Source organism: Budorcas taxicolor, chromosome 11 (genome assembly GCF_023091745.1).
Source record: "Budorcas taxicolor isolate Tak-1 chromosome 11, Takin1.1, whole genome shotgun sequence".
NCBI lineage: Eukaryota > Metazoa > Chordata > Mammalia > Artiodactyla > Bovidae > Budorcas > Budorcas taxicolor.
The window spans coordinates 119,668,367-119,687,585 of NC_068920.1; positions in this window are offsets into that span (position 1 = coordinate 119,668,367).

Sequence of the window (19,219 nt, forward strand, 5' to 3'; positions counted from 1 at the left end):
CTATTCTGGTTTCTATTGCTATATATCAAACACCCCCAAATTTAGTGCTCTAAAACCATAGCCATTATTTATTATGCTCTCAAACTCTGTGGGTTAAGTGTGGGCAGAGCCTAGTAGAGATGTCTTGTCTCTGCTCCATGGCAACTGGGCCCTCAGCTGGGAAGACTGCCATGCTGGGGGGCAGGGGGGGTGTGACTTGAATAATCAAGGCACACCTTTGAGATCTTTACACGTCCTTTGTCCAGCTGAAAGGCTCCATGAAAGGTTCATTTCCCAGCCCTAGACAACCATTAATCTACTTTCTGTGTCCATGTATTTGTCCACTCAGGACGTCTAATATGAATGGAATCCTACAATATTGAGTCCTTTTAGAGTGGCTTCCTTCACTTAGCATGTTTTCAAGGTTAACTGTGTTCATGGTCATTCCTCTTACCTCCGTTTCTCTCACTAACTCAGCATGCTCCCACTTGGCAGGAAGTGCCAGGCTCTCTTTCTCTCATCGCCATACCTTTATGGTAGTTACTGTGGATTGGCTCAGTCAGTATCCACTGAAACTTCCTCCTGGTGTGTCACCATCTATTGCAAAAGTTGGAATATGATGAACTGCACTTCCCAGAGTTCCTTTCAGCGAGACGCCAATTTATGTTCTGCCAATCAGCTTCTTGAATGTGAGACTTTGAATTCAAATTCAGTAAAATCAGGAGAGAGTCATGGGTATTTCTGGCAGGGATGTAGCCAAGGAGACGTGTGCTCAATGGTCCTCAGCTTCCTATGATGGCAGCAGCGCTTTTCCCTCTACAGAAGAAGCAGTGTGATTCTGGGGGCTGAGGGCTGGTCCTAGAAGCTCCACCTAGAACCTGCTCCTCCAGCCCTTTCAATGATTTTGTATGCCTACTAACACCTGATAATAAGTGGATTCTGTTGTCCTTGGAAGGCACCTAAAGAGTCTCTATGATTTCTTCTCTTCCCTGCCTCCAATAAAAACAAAAGTCCTAAGTCATTCAACACAGGCAATTGGCTAGCTGCCCTGTTTTGAACATAGCCTAGGATTGAAATCTTTAATCTCACTTCCTAAATTACCCAATCACCATCATACTCAAGTAGTGTTTCTTCATATCTAAGTAAACATTTTAGACCACTGCTGTCCAACAGAAATGTAATGCAAGCCACATGTAATTTTAAACATTCTAGTGGCCATATTAAAAAGTGAAATATTTAACTCCATATCAAAAATACCATTTCAATATGTTATCAATATGAAAAGTATTGACAGCAAGTCTTTGAAATCCAGTGTGTATTTTATACTTATGTTGTTGTTGTTCAGTTGCTAAGTCGTGTCTGACTTTTTGTGACTCCATGGACTGTAGCAGGCTAGGCTCCTCTGTCCTCCACTCTCCTGGAGTTTGCTCAAATTCATGTCTGTTAAGTCAGTGATGCAACCTAATCATTTTGTCCTCTGCCACCCCCTTCTCCTTTTGTCTTCAATCTTTCCCAGCATCGGGGTCTTTTCCAATGAGTCAGCTCTTCGCATTTGATGACCAAAGAACTGGGGCTTCAGCTTCAGCAACAGTCCTTCCAACGAATATTCAGGGTTGATATCTTTTAGGATTGATTGGTTTGATCTCCTTGCAGTACTAGGGACTCTCAAGAGTCTTCTCCAACACCACAGTTTGAAAGCATTAATTCTTCCGTGCTCAATGTTATATGCATCAGTTCAGTTCAGTTCAGTCGCTCAGTCGTGTCCGACTCTTTGCGACCCCATGAATCGCAGCACGCCAGGCCTCCTTGTCCATCACCAACTCCCGGAGTTCACTCAGACTCGCGTCCATTGAGTCATTGATGCCATCCAGCCATCTCATCCTCTGTCGTCCCCTTCTTCTCCTGCCCCAATCCCTCCCAGCATCAGGGTCTTTTCCAATGAGTCAACCCTTCGCATGAGGTGGCCAAAGTACTGGAGTTTCAGCTTTAGCATCATTCCTTCCAAAGAAATCCCAGGGCTGATCTCCTTTAGAATCGACTGGTTGGATCTCCTTGCAGTCCAAGGGACTCTCAAGAGTCTTCTCCAACACCACACTTCAAAAGCATCAATTCTTCGGCGCTCAGCCTTCTTCACAGTCCAACTCTCACATCCATACACGACCACTGGAAAAACCATAGCCTTGACTAGCCGGACCTTAGTCGGCAAAGTAATGTCTCTGCTTTTGAATATACTATCTAGGTTGGTCATAACTTTTCTTCCAAGGAGTAAGCGTCTTTTAATTTCATGGCTGCAGTCACCATCTGCAGTGTTTTTGGAGCCCCCCAAAAATAAAATCTGACACTGTTTCCACTGTTTGCCCATCTATTTCCCATGAAGTGATGGGAGCGGATGCCATGATCTTCGTTTTCTGAATGTTGAGCTTTAAGCCAACTTTTTCGCTCTCCTCTTTCACTTTCATCAAGAGGCTTTTTAGCTCCTCTTCACTTTCTGCCATAAGGGTGGTGTCATCTGCATATCTGAGGTTATTGATATTTCTCCCAGCAATCTTGATTCCAGCTTGTTTCTTCCAGTCCAGTGTTTCTCATGATGTACTCATGATGTACAGGGTGACAATATATATCATTATATACAGTACATGATGTACTCTGCATAGAAGTTAAATAAGCAGGGTGACAATATACAACATATAGCTCATCTCAATTTGGATCAGCCAGATATTCTATAGCAATGAGTAGCTGCCTATGTGGATAATATAGTGTTAAACTATTTAATACACTTCTACTTTTTCCCCATGGAGAGCAACAGACTGGATTCCTTCCAATATGCTTTCAGAAAAAAGACAAGAATTAGTAACTGCCTCACCCTGAATCCCGAGCCGTGTGCTGTCGCTCAGCACGCAGTTTTCATTCAATTCCCTAACTACGTCCAACCCTTTGCTGTCCCTGGGCTTTGGTACCTGCTATCCCCCTCTACCCACCTTGTTCTCCTCTAGCTAACTCCAGCTTCTTCTTCAGTTTCAGCTGAGAAATTGCTTCTCAGAGCCCTTCCTGCCCACAGTCCCCTCCCCATATGAATTTTTATTCTTCCATAATTTTTGCCCACTGCATGCATTCATCCTAGGTCACTTCAGTCATGCCTGACTCTTTTTGACACTATGGACTGTAGCCCACCAGTCTCCTCGGTCCATGGGATCCTCCAGGCAGGAACACAGGAGTGGATTACCATGCCCTTCTTCAGGAAATCTTCCCAACCCCAGGGATTGAACCCGAGTCTCTTACCTCTCCTGCATTGGCAGGCGGGTTCTTTACCACTAGGCCTGGGAAGCCCTTTTGCCCACTACAGTATGTATTTCACCTAAGAAGTTTCTTCTCATTTAGATCTTATTCAGGGGAAATCCTGAGTCGATAGTAGCTTGAAATGAACCCAGGTTTCCTAAGCTGGATACCCAAATCTACTAAATCTAGTCCCTGTTGCTAGACAGTTATGATCTGTTCCCATTGACCCTGTATCCTGTCTTTCTGGGCCACAGCTGATTCACCAGGGTGGTTTGTCAGTCTTCAAGCTAACCAATGACCTTTCTCCTATTGCCCAACGCAGTAAGTCTGCCAGTTTGTGGGGAGGCAGCTAGAACAGTGTGGATGTATTACAGCATATGAATAAGCTCTGCAGCTGAGGGCCCCTGAGCAGCTTTGAGCTAGAACCAGCCTCTATTCCAACCATAGGAAGCCTGGTGATGACTCTTCTGGAACTAATGCTGCTGCTGGTGCTGCTGCTAAGTCGCTTTAGTTGTGTCTGACTCTGTGCGACCCCACAGAGGGCAGCCCATGAGGCTCCCCCGTCCCTGGGATTCTCCAGGCAAGAACACTGGAGTGGGTTGCCACTGCCTTCTCCAATGCATGAAAGTGAAAAGTGAAAGTGAAGTCGCTCAGTTGTGTCTGACTCTTTGCGACCCCATGGACTGCAGCCAACCAGGCTCCTCCGTCCATGAGATTTTCCAGGCAAGAGTACTGGTGTGGGGTGCCATTGCCTTCTCTGGAACTAATGCTAGAGACCCTTTATCATGCCTTATATAATAAATCCCCTTTATTTTAACTTTTCATTTCATTTCAGTTCAGTTCAGTCGCTCAGTCGTGTCCAACTCCTTGTGACCCCATGAATCGCAGCACGCCAGGCCTCCTCGTCCATCACCAACTCCCAGAGTTCACTCAGACTCATGTCCATCGAGTCGGTGATGCCATCCAGCCATCTCATCCTCTGTCATCCCCTTCTTCTCCTGCCCCAATCCCTCCCAGCATCAGGGTCTTTTCCAATGAGTCAACTCTTCGCATGAGGTGGCCAAAGTCCTAGAGTTTCAGCTTCAGCATCATTCCTTCCAAAGAAATCCCAGGGCTGATCTCCTTCAGAATGGACTGGTTGGATCTCCTCGCAGTCCAAGGGACTCTCAAGAGTCTTCTCCAACACCACACTTCAAAAGCATCAATTCTTCGGCGCTCAGCCTTCTTCACAGTCCAACTCTCACATCCATACATGACTACTGGAAAAACCATAGCCTTGACTAGCTGGACCTTAGTTGGCAAAGTAATGTCTCTGCTTTTGAATATACTATCTAGGTTGGTCATAACTTTTCTTCCAAGGAGTAAGCGTCTTTTAATTTCATGGCTGCAGTCACCATCTGCAGTGATTTTGGAGCCCCCAAAAATAAAGTCTGACACTGTTTCCACTGTTTCCCCATCTATTTCCCATAAAGTAGCAAATCTCAATTCTCTGTGACCAAATGAATCTAAGCTAAAACACCAAATACAGTAGATACCTCTTTTGCTTTCAGCCGACAGCTTTCCTTGTCTGAGAACTGCCCCACCAGAAGGTGTGAGCCCAACAGGCTGGTATCCTTATAATAAGTAAGGCCACTCAAATGACTTTCAACTAGAAGATCTTTGCCTAAGACACCTGTACAGCATCTCCCAAGTTACCAACACCCAACTTGTAAGCTGCCAGGTGACTGAAGCAAAGAAGGTACCTCCCTGGGCAATGTAGAGTAAGATTGAGTCTCAGTCTATAAATTCCTCTTGCTAAGAAACACTATTAATATTCATTCATTCTACAAGTACATATTAAGTGTCTACTATATCTATACACCAAAAATGTGAATGGTTTCAATTATCTTATGTGTGAATCCAAATTTGTGGGGTAGACTTCGACTCCAACCATTATTTGTCACGTGGTTTTAAAGCAAGCTTTGTTCTACATCCCTCCACCCCAATTGCCTTCCAATTACTGTCTGGCCTAGGATGCAAGCTGAGGATTGTCTGCAAGGCACAGAGCAGCACAGTGGTTGTCTCACTTGAGAAAAAGCTGCTGACTTTCTGTATTGTTTCTTGGGGAAGCAACCAGGACTCCGAGAGGTTATGCTTCAAAAGGCAGCTGTGTTTAAGGCATTCACAGGGAAGCAAACAGTGCAGTGATAGTGGAATGTGTGTTTATTGAAAGACATAGTGGAATGCCTGGAAAGTCTCTGAAATGAGTCATTGGTGATCTATATAATTGTTAGCTGTTTTAGATACTTTAAAGGCTTCCCTGGTGGCTCAGACAGTAAAGCGTCTGCCTGCAATGCGGGAGACCCGGGTTCAATCCCTGGGTTGGGAAGATCCTCTGGAGAAGGAAATGGCAGCCCACTCCAGTACTCTTGCCTGGAAAATTCCATGGACGGAGGAGCCTGGTAGGCTGGGGTCGCAAAGAGTTGGACACAACTGAGCAACTTCACTTCAGATACTCTAAGTTTGGTGGGCTTTGTCAAGCTTGTATGTATTTGCATTCAAGAATTAAATTCATTCAGATTAAGACTGGAAGAAAAAACAATTAGGCTTTCATCTAGGAGAAAATCCTCTAGAAGAATGATTCTCTTTTGAGTATGAGAATGCCAGAAAAAAAAAAAAAAACTTTTATTTTCCTTATGACTGAAAAAGTAACAGGCTAATTTCAAAAATTTTGAACACTACAAAGTATTTATTTACCACCGACTATGTATAAAACCCTTGTTGTTGTTGTTCAGTCACGAAGTCCTATCTGACTCTTTGCAACCCCATGAACTGCAGCATGCCAGGCTTCCCTGACCTCCACCATCTCTCAGCGTTTGCTCAAATTCATGTCCATTGAGCTGATGATACTATTTAACCATCTCATCCTCTGCCACCCCCTTCTCCTTTTATCTTCAATCTTTCCCAGAATCAGAGTATTTTCCAATGAATCTGCTCTTTGCATCACGTGGCCAAAGTTTTGTAGCTTCAGCTTCAGCATCACTCCTTGAATGAATATTCAGAGTTGATTTCCTTTAGAACTGACTGGTTTGATTTCCTTGCAGTCTAAGGGACTTTCAAGAGTCTTCTCCAGCACCACAATTCAAAAGCATCAATAACACCCTAGACTAGTCACTGAAGATACAACAGTGAGCATAAAGTAGACAGTCTCCTATAAACACACCATCCAGAGAAAGCATTACAAACAGCTTGGTGCACTTTGTTCTAGTTGGTACACATATCCAGATTCTAACACAGGGTGAGAAGTCTATGGTCTCTGGCTCTCCTGCTAAGGCGTGCAGGTCAGGACGCTGCTCTAGACATCTTAGGTGACACGTTTGGCCTCACAGACTTCTGTCTCTACACCATACCTTACTGAGAGTCAAGACCTGCAGAACTACATCTCTTGATGGGAGCTATTTCCATGAGAACAGGTAGGTACAAAAGCAAGCGAAAACACACATTTCCTGTTGGCCATTTCATTGGATGTTGGTAAACAGGGAAACTATCTTATTTCAGATCTAAGGCAACTACCAGGTATCTGATAGGTTAGTGTCTTACTTAGAGCCTTACTAGGGCCCAGTAAAAGACTGAATGTTGAGACTAATCTTCCAGTTGCATTTGAAGGAAGAAGAGGCTTCCTGTTGCTCTTGTAGAGTTTAATAGGACAGGTGTACACTCACATCACTTTTGAAAACATGATTTTCCTAAGTCTCTGATGTCAGCACACTCCTCCCACCTCAGAGATGCTGAAGATGCTGGGTGGAACATCGAGATTAGATGCTCTCATTACAAGTTGTCCTTTGTGTTTCAGTTTAATGATAGCCCTGGGCATACAGCTCATAATCTTACTTCAGGTTGAGAGGCATCTTTCCTGCAGTTTGAAGTTTTTTATTTATTTATAACTAAGTTGTCTTCTTCAGTGATGCTTTCATTGGGAATTTTGGTCTAAATATTCAAGAATTTTTTTCATGGGCAAAGGTCTTTTACAATACATATTTGCCAGTTTTGATTAAATAAATAGTTAATGCCACCACCTGGTCTTTTTAGGACTTTTTCATTATTAAATTTTTTATAATTAATTTGTGTTTGTGCTATGCACAAATGTGTCTAAAATAACCCTTCAAGCAAACCCATAAACCTTTTACAAGGACTATACTGATGTTGACCCACATCTTCTATTTTTAAAATTTCCCCTTACCAAGGTCACCTTTAAAATGTACTTATGTATTATTAAGGGGAGAGCTATTATTCTCTAGTCTAGACTAACATTCCTAAACAGCATATATTTTAGACTTCAAAGCCTTTATGAATATCAAAAAGCATATGGTCCTGGTGAATAGTACCTGTGTCATCTCTACAAATGTAAAATAGCTCATTTAGCTAGAAAACTTTTAAATGACTCTTTTTGGAAGGAAAAGTTGTAACAAAGGTAACAAAGCTATTTAAGTTGTCTTACTCTCCCCTGACAATCTGCCACCCTTCTACTTTTACCTGCTCTTGTAGAAATTGGAGGAATTCTCTACCTAACACAGGATTGATGTTTCTCATTTAAAATTCACATGCATGCCTCAGAGTTCTACCAGAGACTGATGAGGAGCAAATTGAAGTGCTCATAGAACTTCTCAAATTGACTCTGGCTGGGGTTGTGATTTTTTTCATCTTAAGAGAAAACATGTTAATTGTAGTAACTTTGGAAAATACAGGCAACCAACAAAAAAGGAAACAAAAATAATGTATAATAAGCCCAACTCTCAAAGAAAAGCAGTATTAACATTACGGTGACTCTGTTTTCCAGATACAGTTATACAATCTTCTTCAAAAACCAAACTGGGAAAGCCCAAGGATAATGCCTTACCTACTGTTTTGTAACTTGCTTTTTTCATTTATCAACATGATGTCACTTCTCCATTTTTTAAATTCTGTCAACATGTGGAATTCCATCACCTAGATGAACTGTACTAGGTTGGACTAGTTCCATATTTATGACTCTTTAGTTTGTGACCATGTTTTTGGGCAAGAGAAATAAGTTGCAGTGAGTGTTCTGATATATATACCTTGTTGTGTAGCTACGATGCTTTCCTTAGGATAATGTGGGAAATTCAAGCAGCAGAATTTGCAGGATCAAATGTTAAGGACCTTTTTCAGGTTCTCAGTCCATATTAAATGATAATTGACAGACCCCAGGAGAGGGCATGTTTCACTGTTGAGGCTCCCTCAATCTCACTGTGGAATTCTTAGGAGGACAAAGCTGACTGGTCATTTCAGCACCAAAGGGTTTGAAGAGTGAATAATCTTTTTAAATGACAAGAGAAGTTCTGATTGCTGGTAACAGATGCAAATAACAGACTACATAGATATCTATGAAATCTTAAGATATTTTAGCTGAGATGTTTCAGAAAATAACTGTTCTATCCGAGCTACAGAAATAAATATATTTTCTTAAACTTTTTTTTTTTTTAGTACATAAAACATGTACAGCAGGATGGATATGTATAGCTGCCCAGGCCGCACACAGCACAGCTCCAAGGGTGCAATTTATCCAGATTAGAATATGAATAGTCAACCATTAACTTCACTGGTGGCTCAGACGGTAAAGCAGCTGCCTACAATGCGGGAGACCTGGGTTCAATCCCTGGGTCAGCAAGATCTCCTGGAGAAGGGAATGGCAACCCACTCCAGTATTCTTGCTGCCACCTCCCCGCCCAAATGGCCATTCCCTTCTCCAGTGGACAGAATGTGGTCCACTGGAGAAGGGAATGGCAAACCACTTCAGTATTCTTGCCTTGAGAACCCATGAACAGTATGAAAAGGCAAGATGATAGGATACTGAAAGAGGAACTCCCCAGGTTGGTAAGTGCCCAATAAGCTACGGGAGATCAGTGGAGAAATAACTCCAGAAAGAATGAAGGGATGGAGCCAAAGCAAAAACAATACCTAGTTGTGGATGTGACTGGTGACAGAAGCAAGGTCCAATGCTGTAAAGAGCAATATTGCATAGGAACCTGGAATGTCAGGTCCATGAATCAAGGGAAATTGGAAGTGGTCAAACAGGAGATGGCAAGAGTGAACGTCGATATTCTAGGAATCAGCGAATAAAATGAACTGGAATGGGTCAATTTAATTCAGATGACCATTATATCTATTACCGCAGGCAGGAATCCCTTAGAAGAAATGGAGTAGCCATCATGGTCAACAAGAGTCCGAAATGCAGTACTTGGATGCAATCTCATAAATGACAGAATGATCTCTGTTCGTTTCCAAGGCAAACCATTCAGTATCACAGTAATCCAAGTCTATGCCCCAACCAGTAACACTGAAGAAGCTGAAGTTGAACAGTTTCATGAAGACCTACAAGACCTTTTAGATCTAACACCCAAAAAAGATGTCCTTTTCATTATAGGGGACTGGAATGCAAATGTAGGAAGTCAAGAAACACCTGGCGTAACAGGCAAATTTGGCCTTGGAGTACAGAATGAAGCAGGGCAAAGGCTAATAGAGTTTTGGCAAGATACCGTACTGGTCATAGCAAACACCCTTTTCCAACAACACAAGACTCTACACATGGACATCACCAGATGGTCAACACCAATATCAGATTGATTATATTCTTTGCAGCCAAAGATGGAGAAGCTCTATACAGTCAGCAAAAACAAGACCAGGAGCTGACTGTGGCTCAGATCATGAACTCCTTATTGCCAAATTCAGACTCAAATTGAAGAAAGTAGGGAAAAGCACTAGATCATTCAGGTATGACCTAAATCAATCCCTTATGATTATACAGTGGAAGTGAGAAATAGATTTAAGGGACTAGATCTGATAGACAGAGTGCCTGATGAACTATGGAATGAGGTTCGTGACATTGTACAGGGGACAGGGATCAAGACCATCCCCATGGAAAAGAAATGCAAAAAAGCAAAATGGCTGTCTGGGGAGGCCTTACAAATAGCTGTGAAAAGGAGAGAGGCGAAAAGCAAAGGAGAAAAGGAAAGATATAAGCACGTGAATGCAGAGTTCCAAAGAATAGCAAGAAGAGATAAGAAAGCCTTCCTCAATGATCAGTGCAAAGAAATAGAGGAAAACAACACATGGGAAAGACTAGAGATCTCTTCAAGAAAATTAGAGATACCAAGGGAACATTTCATGCAAAGATGGGCTCAATAAAGGACAGAAATGGTCTGGACCTGGAAAACTCAGCAGTGGCCATAGGACTGGAAAAGGTCAGTTTTCATTCCAATCCCAAAGAAAGGTAATGCCAAAGAATGTTCAAACTACTGCACAATTTCACTCATCTCACACGCTAGTAAAGGAATGCTCAAAATTCTCCAAGCCAGGCTTCAGCAATATGTGAACCGTGAACTTCCTGATGTTCAAGCTGGTTTTAGAAAAGGCAGAGGAACCAGAGATCAAATTGCCAACATCCACTGGATCATGGCAAAAGCAAAAGAGTTCCAGAAAAACATCTACTTCTGCTTTATTGACTATGCCAAAGCCTTTGACTGTGTGGATCACAATAAACTGTGGAAAATTCTGAGAGAGATGGGAATACCAGACCACCTGACCTGCCTCTTGAGAAACCTATATATAGGTCAGGAAGCAGCAGTTAGAACTGAACATGGAACAACAGACTGGTTCCAAGTCAGGAAAGGAGTACATCAAGGCTGTATCTTGTCACCCTGCTTATTTAACTTCTATGCAGAGTACATCATGAGAAACGCTGGGCTGGAAGAAGCACAAGCTGGAATCAAGATTGCCGGGAGAAATATCAATAACCTCAGATATGCAGATGACACCACCCTTATGGCAGAAAGTGAAGAGGAACTAAAAAGCCTCTTGATGAGCATGAAAGAGGAGAGTGAAAAAATTGGCTTAAAGCTCATCATTCAGAAAACGAAGATCATGGCATCTGGTCCCATCACTTCATGGCAAATAGATGGGGAAACAGTGGAAACAGTGTCAGACTTTATTTTTGGGGGCTCCAAAATCACTGCAGATGGTGACTGCAGCCATGAAATTAAAAGACACTTACTCCTTGAAAGGAAAGTTATGACCAACCTAGATAGTATATTCAAAAGCAGAGACATTACTTTGCCAACAAAGGTCCGTCTAGTCAAGGCTATGGTTTTTCCACTGGTCATGTATGGATGTGAGAGTTGGACTGTGAAGAAAGCTGAGCGTCAAAGAATTGATGCTTTTGAACTGTGGTGTTGGAGAAGACTCTTGAGAGTCCCTTGGACTGCAAGGAGATCCAACCAGTCCATTCTAAAGGAGATTAGTCCTGGGTGTTCTTTGGAAAGAATGATGCTAAAGCTGAAACTCCAGTACTTTGGCCACCTCATGTGAAGAGTTGACTCATTGGAAAAGACTCTGATGCTGGGAGGGATTGGGGGCAGGAGGAGATGGAGACGACAGAGGATGAGATGGCTGGATGGCATCACCGACTCAGTGGACGTGAGTTTGAGTGAACTCCAGGAGTTGGTGATGGATAGGGAAGCCTGGTGTGCTTAATTCATGGGGTCACAAAGAGCCAGACATGGCTGAGTGACTGAACTGAACTGAACTGACTAAGTGAACTGTTGGCCCTCTGCACACAGTACGCAAAGGTTCAAACAGGTATATGGTAAGAATTAGTTTCTCTGCTGCCTATACCCTGGTGGCACCTACCCCCTGGCTGTCTTATCTGAGGGCAGCAGCTGTCTTTAACTATCCTTTTCAAGATATTCTATGCACATACAAAAGCTTACATACCTCAGCGTTACATTACAGACACTGTACTGCTCCTTGCTTTATTTACTTAACAACAGATCTTGCTAATTGTTCTATATCAGTATATCTTGAGTTTTTTCCTCTTTCCTTTTAACGGCTGAATGATACCTCACTGTGTGAATGTTTAAGGCTCATTTTTCATAGGTGGAGAATTGCGGCATTATTGGAAATAAAACGCTTAAGCTTTAGAAAGCATGAAGTGTTAGTCGCTCAGTTTCCGACTCTTTGCGACCCCATGGACTGTAGCTTGCTGGGCTCCTTTGTCCGTGGAATTCTCCAGGCAAGAATACTGCAGTGGGTTCCCATTTCCTTTTCCAGGAAATCTTCCTGATCCAAGAGGCAAACTGAGGTCTCCTGCATTGCAGGTGGATTCTTCACTGGCTCAGATGCAACTAACTAGAAAGCATTAGGATGTTAATATATTGTGTTGTGGGCATGCCAAATCTCAAAACTGGTAATGTGAAACATGAATTGTTTGTGAAAGTTGTTAGGATTAGAAATGGATCCTGGAGTCATTTGATGTGTGAGAGTACAGGCTGAACTGCTATGACAAAGATACCATAAATTTAGTGGCTTAAATAATATAGGAATTTATTTCTATCTCACATACCAGCCAGAGATAATTAGTCAAGGGTTGGCAAGGTGATTCTGTCATCCTCTACTTCTGGCTCCAGCTCCTGCCATCACATCTGCATCCCAGATAGGAGAAAGGAATCAAAGAGGAGTGAAGGGCATGCCTACTACCTTAAGAGAATGACCGGGAAGTGAGGCATATAAATTCTCACATTTGACTGGCCAAACTTGGTCACATGTCTTGCATTCCATGGCCAGCTGCAAGACTGCTGGCTGTCTCAGGCTGAGTTCCAATAATAAAGGAGAAAAAGAATGAATATTGGTAGAAGCTAGCAATCTTTGCCATACTCACAGATGCTGTTAGGTTAAATTCCCTAGGGAAAAAAGACCGGGAGATGCACTTGCAGAGTTATTTTTCCTATTGTGGTAAAATGATATAAATGTTACCATTTTAACTACTTTTAATTGTATATTCAGTTCAATGTAATTAAATGTATTCACATTATTGTGTGACCATCTCCACTACTTCAGAACTGTTTCATCTTCTTGAACTGAAACTCTGTACCCATTAAACATGAACATCCCATTTTTGCTGTGCCCAGGATTTTATTGGGGAATACCCTTGGGAATCAACATCTGTGTGGGAGTGAATGCAGGGGGAGAGGACAGCCAGGAAGCTGAACTGAGTGAGCCTCAGGTGAGCCTCAGCTGACCCAGTGGGAGGTCTGGAGCAGGATGGGCCCCTGGAGATGTCCCATCTTGAGCAAGGGGTCTGGACTCTATACCCAGGCAGGGAAAAGGATTTGGGGCAGGCTTCCCAGGAGGCACAGTGGTAAAGAATCTGCCTGCCAATGCAGGAGACATAAGAGATGCAGGTTCCGTTCCTGGGTCAGGAAGATCACCTGGAGGAGCAAATGGCAACCCACTCCAGTACTCTCGCCTGGAAAATTGCATGGACAGTGGAGCCTGGCAGGCTATAGTCCATGGAGTCACAAAGAATCAGACATGAGTGAGCGACTAAACACACACACCCAGCACTTATCAGCTGAGGGCAATTCCTAGAGAAGGATTCAGCTAAGAGTTTTTGGTAACCAACATGCTCAGCCTCTGGGGCAATGAGTGCCTGGGTCCAGACCAGAGGCTAGGGCCACACACCACAGCATCCATGACACTCTGCCCCTTATCCACTCAGAGCCACTTGCTTCATATGATAAATCCAGTTTCCCCAGAATTTGGGTTGCTCTCTTTTCCTGGGGAAAACTTATAAGAGGAAGAACTCAGCCCTCACTATGGCAGGTGGTCTCCAGGTGCAAATAAAATTCACAGCTGTGCTCTTCTACTGCATGTCCCAGAGTCCCCTTACCCTCAGGCAGCACCACTGCTGGTCTAAGCAGCTACCTTTGTGGTCTGGGTGAACCAGTCCCTCAACCCAGGGGAATTCTAGAACAGGTATGACTGGTGCTTCAAAGATATCCCACATTGAGGCAAGAGGGCGGGCCCTTCTCTTTCCCACAAGGAACAAACATTGGATGAGGGCTTTCTCCAGGGAGGGGATGTAAACATGGGTGAGGTTGATTTCTTTGCATGAAGGCAAGGCCTAGAGAAGAACTCAGATGAGAGCTGTTATCTTCCAAACTTCCCAGCAGCTAGGGAAAATAAAGCTTCAGTACAGTAGGGGGAATTGGGGTGATATACCAGTAGACACTGCAGGGAATTATAACTAAAATTTCAAGAGAGAATTAGATAAAAAAGAGAGTCAAGGACACTTCACTGAAGAGACTCTTACATTTATGTGACAATAGGATTAAGAACTGGTGGAGAAAGAGACACCAGAGACTCGCGAGAACATGGAGAGGGGAAAGCCATGGAAAATACGGAAGCAGATGGGAGGAGGCCACAGGAAGCTGGGGTTCATCAATCCGATCTCCCAACTTTAAAGCTGACCAGCTCTAGACAGAAAAGAACAAGGAGTTTAATTCCTGCTCAATCAACAAATTTGTGTCAAAGCCTGAACCAGCATTCAGACTTTCTGATTCCCTCTCCAATGTTCTTATCTCTGTTTCCTCCTTTTAGCCTGTGTCAGTGATCTTTCTTACTTAGCCTTGGTGAGGGTGGGAAAATTTAGTGACACTCTGGAGTGGTCCCTTTGTGGGGGCTTGGTTCCTAACTTCGTTACCTTTCACAGAAAAGTTTCTTGAATTATGTATATATGATTCTTCTTGAATTATATAGAGAGTTCTTCTTTTCACATTGAATCATGTCCACAAAAGGACATTATTGATCGTGAAGGGAGTCACTAATAAGTCTATATGTTATTATGAAGGAACTTCAGGAAAAATTCTTCTGTAGAGCGCTGCCTACATTGTCATAAGTTTGTGAAAGAAATGAAGGATGTTTCTTTCATTTATCTGCCTAAATATAAGACTGAAGTTGCTAATACTTTCTTTGTCTCTTTTTTATAAAGCTTATCATTATGTGCCAAGAATATTTAATTTTAAAAACACCAGATGCAAGGGGTTGAATTATCATTGAGATATTATAAATTAGAAGTTTATTTAGTCTTGTGCATCCAGAACTGTGGTTATTTTAGAACAAAAGTTCCCTGGGGAGGTGAGGGAAACAAAACTTGATGATTGGTTCCTGAAATCTGGTGCTATAACCCTTAGTTTTCTATATAGATTTACAGTTTGCAAGGGAAAGGCCTTGTGCCTGAATGAGGCAAGTGGGCCCTACAAGCATACATTGAGAAGATATTGAAAACTAGGGCTTGAAATTCCAAGGTAGCCCAGTGGGAGGAAACAGTTTTCACAGGGGCCTGATGACATAAGCAAATTCTATTGTCACTGTACCCTGTTTACCACATAATGTGTCCAGTCATTGAAGGACAGAAGGCAAACTAAATTAGAGATTAAATATTGGCTGTGGGGATAGAAAGGGAGGATAGAACTCTGCTTCCCTCAGCTACTCCCCTCTGCTTTGTCAGAGGAGCAGGTTACTTTTCTCATTTGTCTTGTGTTATTGTGCTTTGCTTTTTGATACTGTTGACAACTTTTAATAGGCCAATAATTTTATTCAGATGTTCAGTAATGATCTCTGCTGCTGCTAAGTCACTTAAATCATGTCTGACTCTGTGCGACCCCATAGACGGCAGCCCACCAGGCTCCCCCGTCCCTGGGATTCTCCAGGCAAGAACACTGGAGTGGGTTGCCATTTCCTTCTCCAATGCATGAAAGTGAAAAGCAAAAGTGAAGTCGCTCAGTCGTGTCCGACTCTTCGCGACCCTATGAACTGAAGCCTATCAGGCTCCTCCATCCATGGGATTCCCCAGGCAAGAGTACTGGAGTGGGGTGCCACTGCCTTCTCCTAGTAGCATATTAAAAATATTCCAAGTTGACAGTGTATGTATCCCATCTAACAGCTCTAAAAATATTTAATTTCAATATATTCTTGAACAGAACTTTGGGACTGATTCTAAGGAGGCTCAAATTCTACACACTTACTAACCACTTAAGCTTACTGTATTAAGTGATATTGAGCAACATGGGCCACATTTCCTCTCAGAATACACTTGTATATCAATATAGCAAATTAAATTTATTTGAGCTAATTTTTAATTCTCAGATGAGAAACGATCCAAAAAAAAGTCATTTTATTCAGAGACTCAAGATCTTCATTCATGTTCTAAAACTAAAACATATATCTGAATACAAAATATAGATACTTGAAAATACCTGGAAGACTGAAATGTTCAGCTTTCAGTTAAGATCTTTGACATTGTCTGTAGAAAATATGCTTTCCTCCTAAGATTAAGAACAAGGCAAGGGGGCTTAGCTGGTGGCTCAGAGATAAAGAATCTGCCTGCCTGCAGGACACATGCGTTTGATCCCTGGTCTGGAAGGATCCCACATGCCATGAAGCAATTAAACCATTGCATCACAACTATTAAAACTGTGCTCTAGAACCCGGGCAATGCAACTACTGAGCCCATGTGCCTCAACTACTAAAGCATGCGTGCCCTAAAGCCTGTGCTCTGAACAACAAAAGCCACCACAATGAGAAACCCACCCACTGCAACGAAGAGTAGCCCTTGCTCCTAGAAAGAGAGTCTGCACAGCAATGAAGACCCAGAACAGCCAAATAAATAAATAAATAAAATTATGTAAAAAAATTATAAATAAAGAACAAGGCAAGGATGCCCACTTTAGCCAATTCTATTGAACATTGTGCTAGAGGTCTTACATAGTACGGTAAGGTAAAATTATAAAATGAAAAAATTAAAATAATTAAAAATATTTTAATTAGACAAATTAAAAAAATTTCTCTTTCACTAAGTAAAACTCATTTTATTCACATATGACATTATTATCTATGTAAAATCTTAAAGTAATCCAAAGGCTAAATGCATTTAGCAAGTTCACAAGATACAAGTCAATGTATAAAAAGCTATCTGTTTCTAGCAACAATCAAAGAATTAAACTAAAAAAAAAATCACAATAACATCAAAAAATGAACTATTTGGTGATAAATTTAATATAAAATGTTCAAGACTTTCAAGACTGAAAAGTATAAAATTTTGCTGAGAGAAATTTAAGAAGACATATTATTAGAAAGACTTCCTGTGTTCCCAGATTTTAATTAGCTGAATTAGTTGAACTGAAAGTTGCTCAGTCATGTCTGACTCTTTGCCACCCCATGGACTATACAGTGACCCAGGGCAGGATACTGGAATGAGTAGCCTTTCCCTTCTCCAGGGGATCTTCCCAACCCAGGGATCGAACCCAGGTCTTCTGCACTGCAGGTGGATTCTTTACCAGCTGAGCGATAAGGAAAGCCCAAGAATACTGGAGTTGGGTAGCCTATCCCTTCTCCAGAAGATCTTCCCAACCCAGGAATCGAATCGGGGTCTCCTGCAATGCAGGCAGATTCTTTACCAACTGAGCTATCAGGAAAGCCCTTTAGAAGACTTAATATTATTAAGATGGCAATATTACCCAAAGAACTCTACAGATTCAATGCAATTCCTATAAAAATCCCAATGGCAGAAATAGAAAAGTTAATTCTTAAATTTGTATATAATTGCAAGAAACCCGGAAATGACAAAACAACCTTGAAAAGCAAAACTGTTTTGTTTTTGTTTAAACAAAAACTTACATATAAATGTTAATAGTAACCCTATTCAAAATAACCAAAAGGTGTAAATGACCCAGATGTCCATTATCTGATGAACTGGTAAACAAAATGTGATATATATATATATAATTCACCCTTAAAAGAGTAAAGAAGAATAAAGTAGTACTGGTACATGCTACAACATGGATGAACCTTTAAAAAGTTATGCGAAGTGAAAGGGGCCAGACTCAAAAGGTCACATATTATATGATTCCATTATATAAAATATCCAGAAGAGGCAAGTCCATAGAAACGGAGAGCAGATTAGCGGTTGTTAGAGGCAGGAGGAAGGGGGCGGGGAGTGCCTATTAGGTATAGCTTTGGGGTAAACATTCCGTAATTAGATAGTGGTCACGGTTGAGGGTGATACATCTAGCATAAAATGTTCATTACCTGTACACCAAAAACTACAAAATATTGCTAAGAGAAATTAAAGACTTAAGGAAGTAGAGAGAAATACTGTCTTACGGGTCAAAAGATTCCATTTACGATGTCATTTCTCCTAAAATGACCTATATATTCACTGTAAGTTTTCTTAGCTGCAGAACAATTGACATTTGTTGTAAGAGGCTGTTCTGTGCACTGGAAGATATTTAATCGCTCCTCTGGCCTCTGCCTACTGGATTCCAATAGCACCTCCTAGATGAGACAATCAAAAATGTCTCCAGATACTTCAGTTAAGATGCAATGATTCAATGCAATTCCAATCAAAATCCCAATTGTGGAAGCTGGCAAGGTGATTCCAAAGTTTTTATGAAAATGCAAAAGACCTAGAAAACCCAAAACAATTTTTATGTTAGTTGAATAGTTGAAGGACTTACAGTATCTATTTTCTTTCTTTTTTTTTTTTACAGTTTCTATTTTCAAGACTTATCATAAAGTTGTGGAAGTCGGGACATTGTGATATCAGTAGAATGATGATTTGTTCAGTCGCTAATTCATGTCCAACTCTTTGCAACCCTGTGGATTACAGCATGCCACACTTCCCCATCCTTCACTATCTCCTGGGGTTTACTCAAACTCATGTCCATTGTGTCAATGATGCCATCCAATCATCCTCTGTCACTCCCTTCTCCTCTTGTTCTCAATCCTTCCCAGCATCAGAGTCTTTTCCAATGAGTTGGCTTTTCACATCAAGTGGCCAAAGTATCTTGCACTGTTGCAAAGGTTCTAGGCCTCGTATTGGACTTTCCAGGGATCCAGCAAAGGGACTGGGAATCCCCAGGGAATCTGACCTTGAAGGCCAGTGGGATTTGAGTACAGAATTTCCATAAAACTAGGGGAAACAGAGACTCTTAGAGGGCGCAAATAAAACATTGTGTGCACCAGAATTCAGGAGAAAGAAGCAGAGAGTCCACAGGAGACTGAGCCAGCCCTGCCTCTGAATGTTGGAGGGTTTCCCGTGGAAGCATGGGCTGACAGTGGTCTGCCTCAGAGA